This window comes from Dipodomys spectabilis, unplaced genomic scaffold (assembly GCF_019054845.1).
Source record: "Dipodomys spectabilis isolate Male_0828 unplaced genomic scaffold, ASM1905484v1 ptg000279l, whole genome shotgun sequence".
Lineage (NCBI taxonomy): Eukaryota > Metazoa > Chordata > Mammalia > Rodentia > Heteromyidae > Dipodomys > Dipodomys spectabilis.
The window spans coordinates 1,382,126-1,391,391 of NW_024870956.1; the positions used below are offsets into that span (position 1 = coordinate 1,382,126).

Genomic DNA, 9,266 nt, shown 5'->3' on the forward strand with positions numbered 1-9,266 from the left:
CTATTTTCTCATTCCTAGAATAAGTTGCACATGAAGACATCACTGGTCCTCATTTTCAGTGTGTATGTTTGAATACGGAGGAACATCTTTCCTCTGCTCTCCATCAATTCCCTACTCTCCATTTAGAATAATTTCGAATAGTAAAATTGGAAAAAGAGAAAATAAATCATTTGAATAAACAGTTGCAGAAAATTCACCAGATATTTCTGACCAGTTCAACCAATGTGAACTAGTAGGGAAATACGTGGACACCTCATTCCCACTGGCACTCAAAGTCTCTGGTTAGGCAATTCTTAGGAATATGGGGAACAAGATGAAAAAGCAAGGAATGGTATCAATTGCAGGAAAAAAAAAAATTGGAGAAGGATCCAAGCAATTTTCTTCATTGGGCTGCCGAAAATATTCAGCTTATTACAGTGCGGAGACTTCTTTCCCAAAAGGCCACTCATGTGAATAGTAGGGATGATGATGAGTATATCCCTCTTCGAGAAGCCTACAGTGGACACTTAGACATTGTCAGTGAGTTGGTGTCTCAAGCGGCACATGCAATAACTGTAGATGACTGCACACCCCTGCACAGTGCATATACGTGGAATAATACCAGAGTGGCTTCTTTCTTACTTCATCATAATACAGATACCAATGCCCAAACTAATGGACTCTTTTTTTAAAAATTTTTTTTGGTCTGGTCGTTGGTCCTGAACCCTGGGCCTGGACGCTGTCCCTCAGCATTTCAGCTCAAGGCTAGCGCTCTACCACTTGAGCCACAGCATCACTTCTGGCTTTTTTTCTGCTTATGCGGTGCTGAGGAATCGAACCTAGGTTCTCATGCATGCAAGGCAAGCGCTCTACCACTGAGCCACCTTCCCAGCCCAAATATTTTTGTTTGTTTGATTTTTGTTGTGGTGGTGTTTTTTTTTTTGGTCGTACATGGGGCTTGAGCTTTGGGCTTGGGTGCTGTTTCTGCGCTCTTCAGCTCAAGGGGAGCACTCTACCACTTGAGCCACAGTTCCACTTCCCCAAACTAAAGGACTTTTGACAGCCTTACATCTTGCTTTCGAGAATTGAGATAGTAAAGATATGCTGGATAGCCTTCTGTTGAACCATTATATGAAACCAGGCCTGAAGAACAATATAGAAGAAACTGTATTTGATATTGCCAAAAGGATAAGTACGTATCACTACCTCTATGAAGTTGTGAAAGGCTGTACAAATTGTTCACCGAAGTCCTAATGGTCGGGTTAAGGTTCTTAAATTTCAAAAATGCAAGTCCATCTTTTGTGTCCCTACAAAACATTTTCACAATCCAAATAAGAGCAATATCTTTTTTTTTGGTCAATCATGGGGCTTGAGCTCTGGGCCTGGGAGCTATCCCTGTGCTCTTCAGCTCAAGGTGAGCGCTGTACCACTCGAGACACAGCTCCACTTCCAGTTTTCTAGTTGTTTATTTGAGATAAGAGTACCACAGACTTTCCTTCCCAGGCTGGTTTTGAACCATGATCCTCAGATCTCAGCCACCTGTGTAGCTAGGATTATAGGCATGAGCCACCAGTGCCCGGCAGCACCAATATTTTACTGTAAAAATTCATGGATTCCGTGGAATTCTTCCAAGTGAATTTCCTGCCTTGGATGTAAAAATGTATTCAATAGTTTTTGTATACTTGTATAATAATTTCTTCAGAGTTTGTGATTTTTTAATCAGAAATAATTTTAATTTACCTGTTGAAATGAGTAGTACAGAAACTAAAATATTTCTGATGCTTGTCTCAAAAAGTATATTTTAAAATATTCTATATTCTATGTTTGCATAATGTTCATAATTTATTTTCTCCTAGATATACTTTGAATTCTACATTATTTTATAATATATAGGTTCATTAATGTGTCCTTTCCGATTGCATTCCATATAGAACAGTTTGATTCCTTTTTTTCTAGGTCTTAATATTATTTTTCTTTGGGATAAAATGTCAGTGTTGCTTAATTTGAAAAGTTTTGTAAAGTTTATGCTATGTAAGCGCCTTTCTGAGATGAAGATTTAATACACTGATGTCAAACTACATTTAATAATATGAAATACGTGTATTGTTACACTTGTAATTTTGTAATCAACTTTTTAATAACTGTTTTTTCATTTCTTGCATCTGAAGAATGAAAAATATGGAATACTTCTCAAATTTTCATATTATCCTTGTGCAAGTGCCATGTTAATCTCTGTATTGTAATTTGAGTATACGTGCTGCTGAAGCACGTATTATCCTCTAAATTTAAGCAGTTAATGATGCAATCTTTATACAGGCTTATATCTATGGGTGCCTACTTGTAAGAAGGAAACCATATTGTTCCTAACAATGCTATCGATCTTATTTCCCTTAAATTCTGTGAATAGTGGAAAAAAATTATATTGATCAGTCGATTGCTCACATTTGCAAAATTTTTTTGTCAATGACTATATTAAGTCTTTTTATTTGGTATTTGATCGTACTCTTAATTATTTATAGATAGGTCCAAAGGTGATGGCTTTTTCAAGTACTTATTTATCCAATTGAATTAGCTTTGTGGACCTAATGGATTCAAAGTAAGCATTGCTTAAGAGCTACTTCTAAACTTCTTCAGCTGAAAATTTCCCAAATGAGGTGTTACTGGAACAAATGTCTACCTGAGCCTTTACCCTTCTTCCATGTGGGAACAGACCAACTAGAATATCTTACCCTGACAGCCAAGATTTTCTTACTAGAACAAAACTAATCTTGGTTACAAGAGATCATAGAGAGATGAACCGTTCAAAATGAACTGTTCAGACTAGAAGGTATTTTATCAAAATATAATTGTTTATTATACCTTCCATTTCAAAAGTAGCTAAAGCCAAGAAGGTGGAAAAATTGTTCGTATGCATGATTACTTTTTGTTCTGTCCTGTCTACAATCCAACCAGGCAGGAAATTACACTACTGCCTTTTTATAACCAAATATTTTCAGAGTTGCAGGAGAAGTGCATATGTTTCTCCTCGTTATTAGGCATTAAATTGATAATGTTTTAATCACAGAGTTTCCTCTTTCCTCCATGCTGTAAATCTACAAATGGTAAAACTTTAGGTCTAACTCTATCAAACACTGAGGTAGAGATAATGGAATAATACTTTAAAACAGAGTTGCCTTTGATACAGTAACTACAACAGAAAAATGCAAAATGTGTGCCTTTTAATTATATATAGTCATACATTTTACATTTATATGTGCTGATTTTATATTTCACACAATGAAACTTACTAGAATTAGTTGATAATTTGACAAATAAATTGATATTTATTTTTTTCCAATAAATAGAATTGGAATATAAATAATTAGGTTTAAAATATACATTAGACTATAAAAAGTATCAATGCAATGTTTTTAGTATAAACTTGTGATACATTATAAGTGTTCTTTGCCTTCTGAATCCACATGGTAAAAAAACAATGTTTTCCTCTAATCTGTAATGGATTTTACTCTGCTGCTCTGTTTATTGTTTTAACTCACCTGTCCCAAACTTTTTTTCTCCATATTTCTGAAGCATTCCTACTGATTATTCCCAAATTTTGCTAAGATGTCTAAAAAATATTATTTTTCTGCAGTACCCATGGGTCCTAGGATCCCAGGTCCCAGTTACCTGCATCATCAGATAACAGGGGCAAGACTTTTCACCAAGGCCCATGCAACATATCAACACAAAGTAATTGAAGACCCATCTCAATTTCGCATTTCCTATATTTCAGGGCCCCAATTCCTTGAGATGCAGGAATTAGCAGTAAACAATTGTGAAATGCAAGGCAACTTAAAATGAAGGATGAGATCACAAAATTTGAGAGAAAGTACTGTAATTCAAACATTCAACTTACAGATGACCAGCCAATATGAGTGAACAAGTTCACAAAGTGTCATATGTTTATTTTTAATACCCCTCACCTATGATTAACGAAAGATTTTATTCCAACATAAGTGGGCCAAAAATAGTTCCTGGAAGGACAGATCCATAATTGGTCTACCAAAGCCCGAAAACTTGACTTAGAGGTCAAATGTAATTCAGAAAAACATTTGAAGCACTAAGGAGTGCTTCAAAACACTGGGACTTCAGTACAACATGGTTCTGTGGTATAAAAATGTCACTCTCAAACCAATGATAATCTACATTTAATCTGAAAGTATATTCATTTTCAAATATACTTTTTAAAATCAATTTCGCCAAAATAACATTTGACAAGTTGATGATACTTAGTGACATTACAAGTTTTTCAAGGGTAGGGAGCAAGTTAAATAGAGTTGAATTATTATACAGCACTAATGCCAAACATGTTCAACCATTCATTAAAGTGTAGAAATACTACCACACACAATTTGTGTTTTTCAGTAAGAGCCTTTCAGAAATGTGTTAAATAGATCAACCTCCTAAATTTCAAACCCAAACATTAGCTAATAAATTTCATCATTTAATAAGGTACATTTTAAAAAATCACAAATAGTTGCCTTATTATATGTTATTTTATGTTTTCCCTCTGTCTAACATAGCAAGAAATGTGACTTTAAGTCTTGAATATGGGTACTTATCAGAGATATGACAAACATAGTATCTGTCTTCTACTTCTATCATATTCCTCTCTAGGAATAAATTTTAATTTTCTTCTTTTTCCAAAACTTATAGGTAGTAGAAAATATTATTCCATGTAAAATAAAAGAATCACACCATTGTACAAAGCCATTTATAAAAATTCATAGTTAGGAATACATTCTAAGCCATTTTTTAACTTTCTTTTTGACTAAAGATTAATCTTACAAACAGTTGAGAATAAAATCATGTTTAGGTACTTCCCATCTCCAGTCTTGCAAATTGTTGCTGCAGATGAATGAATTATGGAAATATAAACTGGCATCAGTTAAAGAATATGCAGGATTGAAACTCCATGGAATGTATATAAACTTTTCAAAGTATTAATAGACAGTTTAACAGAATGACAGTCAGGAAGTTGAAACCAGAGAGGAATTATAGTAAAGACATAGAATGAATGAAAAATGAACAAGGGGCAGGTACAGTTAGAATACTGAATGTACACATATGATGAAGGAAGTGGTAAATTGGAAATAAATCTTGGAGAAAGGGTTGGTTGAGAATGATGGAAGGAGTGACTCTGATCTAGGAGTATTGGACAATTAGATGGATATATTTAATTGTAACACAATTGCACAACCCTTTAAAATTCAGTTAAAAAACACAACAAGAAACAAAAACACACAAAAATCACAACCAAACAGCAATCTCTAGAGAGTATGAATATGACCACTCAAAATTTTAATCAGTTAATGAAGGGCAGTCTTGGGAAAAGCAAACAAAGCTGTTCAAAGAGGGAAGTTTGGGATAGGGAGAATTTTGAGCAGAATTAGATTGTCTAAGGTTATAAATCACCTATATCTGCTGCAAACCGTATCTTTCTTCTACGAGTTTTCTGTCTGAACTGGATAATCCAGTCCTGAGACACACTTGGTAGCTTGTGAGGTAGAATGGAAGAAACAAGATCAAGAACGCATTACTCCACTGGAGAGAAAACAATCTTCTATATTTTCTCTAATCTCTCTTCACTACTCTTTCTTGATACTTTTAAGTCAAATTGCTTTTGAATTATATTTTTTCTTCTTTCTTCTGGCAAAGTAATTGGTCAAAGTAATTTCATTAAATATTATTTGCCATTTTCTTCTTTCATGCTGTTTAATTGGCCAAGTGAGTCCATAAAACTTCCCTCTTGCATTTGGTTGCCATGAAACAACATCTATTTTAATGAGGAGAAATCTAAAGTAAATCTTTGTCTCCAGAAAATTGTCCAAGAGGCTGTGATCACAAATATTTGGCTATATATTTTTTCTTTTACCTTGAAAGACTTCTTGTATCTAAAGTGCCCACAAAAATAAGTACTCCATGACTTGGTTCAATCAGAATTGTCTAACCTCAAAGATATATTTGCTAACAAGATGCTTAGAGGAAACCAAAAAATACTGCACTTTTTATCTTCTCTCTTAAGATTCTCCTTAGATACCATATCAGGAACCGTGAAGTTATTCTATGCAAAATTATTTCAATAGTTTATTTCTCTCTTGGTCTTGCATTTGTTCACCAAGTTGTATGGAGGAGAATAGAGTTAAATCACCCATACCTTGGAAGAAAGTGTCTGTTACAAAAGGACAATGCTTCTATGTCCTACTTCTATGTCCTCTTATCTTTTGCCGGAGTTCCAATTAATCACAGGTTCTTGGCTTCAAGTCTAGTGAAGCTGAAGGACCATACGGGCTCCACCACTGCTACATCTTCATTATTTCTCTTTTAAAACTCTTTATGTTGCCTCATTTGGATGTGGAATATATTTTCATGTCTTCATTCAATCAGTTCTGCATTGTAGTGAGCCAAATGCGCTCTGTAAAATCACTTTAGGGAGTAAAAATACTAACACAATTTATATCAAAAAGTTTTGGCCTCCCTTCACTGCTGAAGTCATTATGCTTAGCTAAGGCTTCTAAGAAAATTTTTTTATTATTTTTTCCATTTGCTCAATTCTTTTCTAAACTTTTTGGCATATGTAATAAAAGAAGTCTTCACTATCTCATATTAATAAGAATATTATTTTTTGTGAGCCACTTAGAAATGTCAAATCATTGGTTTGAAGTTTCCAATCAGAATTTTTTTCTGTGTTTCACTGCTTCACGTCCAAAGACATTGTGGAAAGTGTTACAAACAGAAATGTGTAATACCAACACCTTCTTTTATTGTGGAGGGCACTTTCCCCCTAAATATTTTGACTCAAATTATCTTTTTCAGAGAATTACTGTTTGGCAATTAAAGGTAAATTTACAAATTTTGATGCCTTATTTTTTTAAGAACTTTTAATTTAAATTCCAATACAATCTGGTTTCAAACAGTGAGAATATAGTTCCTGGGTAAGGACAATTCCAAGGGAACCTAGAGGACTTACAGCAAGGTTTCTGAGGTTTGTTTGTTTAGTGTGAAAAAGAGCCATCTTCATCCACATTGCTCCCTCTCTACTAAGTCTCCTTGGATTTCTTTGCATGAAAGCCTAATCTTCCAGGCAATTTTAAATTTTCTTAATAGGCTAAGTTGTTAAAAATTTTGAACAGTTAAATTTTACTTGTCATAACTTTAAAACCCTTGAAAATCCTTTATCAGAACCGCAAATTCTCCAATCCTAATTCCACCTTTACCATCAAAATGTTAACATGCTGTTTTCATGATATAGTATCCATGCAGCTATTATTTTCTAGAGGCTTTGTTATGCGTATATATTACCATATTAGACGATGATAAGCAAAATGAATTCCAAGATATGGAACCAGATTTTTTTTTCATTTGTGGTTGTTGTTTTTGATGAACTATGTGATTTCTGTTTTCTTTGGGGTGTTCCCCTATGGTTTATCCCTGCTGTATGGTGAGACAATGGTAAGCATAATGGTGAGACAAAGGACAAAAGGCAAACCAATGCAGTAGCAATACTCACAAGACAATATTTTGGAAATGTACTTCACAACTTGTGAGCGGTGAAGGGGTGAAGGAAAACTGTGAGAAAAATGAGGGAGTGTTACCAAGGTTGAAAAGTTATGATTTAATACCTTACAATTATTTTAACCCCACTGTACATCTTTGTTATAATAAAATGGAAAAAATAAGCTGCATAAAATATAATTTCACTGTATTGGCACAGTAAATAATATTCTTTATGTAGTAACATTTTAAAAATCAATACTATTTGGCATCTAATTTGAATTAATTCCCCCTTCTTTATCAGAGGGTAATCAACTTGCATGTTATCCAACTAGACAATATTTTCACAATATACTTGCCAAATTTTTCGAAAAAGAATAAATTTAGTATTTTCTCATTCTAAAACAGAAAACAGTTTAATGCTATGGAAACCCATAACTTTTAAAAGTAAGTACGTTTTTAAGAGGACAGAATATATGTGTTCTTCAAAATTCCTATGACTAATAACTACTCATTTTTAAATTCTCAACATACCTAAGAGATTCAAAACAGTACCTGTTTGCATGTTATGTACTTCTGCAATAGATGCAGTTTCCAATGGGGTGTTACAGATTGAGAAGTAAATAGAAAAATAGCCACATTCTGATAGAGGATAAAACTGTGAAGCATGTGTAATAATTAATTATTCAAGAGTAAGCAATTTTTTATAAGAGTAAGCTATTATGTCTATGACCATCAATCCCAAGATTTATGCCATAAAGTCATACTAGCCCAACAGTTTCCAACTTGTAAGGGACACCTTAAAATTCCTTAATTCACATCATGAATACCTTATCTCTATTTTGAAAAAATACTACACCTCTGCTAATCTGACACCCTCCTTGTTCTGAAAAGAACACCACCATAAACTGAGCTGCATCATTTTTCCTCCACTGGTATTCTTGACATGAGAACACTTGCAAATATTATTTATATTTATACATTTAAGTTATCATAGATATTCACTATGCTAAGATAGGAAAATTATGATTCAAAGCTCACCCAGGCAGGAAGGTTTCTTAGAATCTTATCTCCAAAAACTTCTCCACAAAAGCCAGACTCAAGTGGCACTGAGGTTGAAGTGGTAGGGCATGAGCCTTGAGCATAAACAGGCTCAGAGACCCTATCCAGGCCAAGAGTTCAAGCTCTAGGACGATCAAATAAAACAAAAACAAAATTGAAAACAAACTCCAAACCTAGCATTTTTCTCCATGTATACAGAGGAACGTAAATAAGGAAATGGCTTCCTGTGATACATATAGGGAGAAGAAAGCAGATGTCACACAATTACTCTCTTCATACCATATTAAACCAAACCCTTAAAAAATTGGTTTTTCTAAATGTATAAATTAATGTCTTCCATTTCTTGGCAACTCTGTCTAGATCATTCATATTAACATGGTATACATGAACTGTGCGAATTATCTATTAACTATGTTCTAAATATAACGCTATTGAAATAACATCTAGGCAAATAGAATGCCAGAAACTTTTGTGAATTTTTCAAATAATCCATGTACTTAAAAAGAATTTTGTAGTATCCTATAGAATATGAAATTACAAACAAAACCAAAAAATATATTTTAAATCTAAATTCTAATTTAACAAGGTCTACAGAGTCCTACATTAGACGAACTTTGCTATTTCTCCAGACTTAAGCTTTTGTAATCCTTCAACATTTATTTGGAATCCAACAGAATGAGGCTTACTTACTT

The 9,266-nt window shown here is 33.7% G+C and overlaps 1 pseudogene; it reads right to left on the bottom strand.

The window, feature by feature from the left end:
• Positions 1-2,151: 2,151 nt before the first annotated feature.
• LOC122126479 lies at positions 2,152-2,248 on the bottom strand (annotated as a pseudogene).
• Between the last annotated feature and the right edge of the window lie 7,018 nt (positions 2,249-9,266).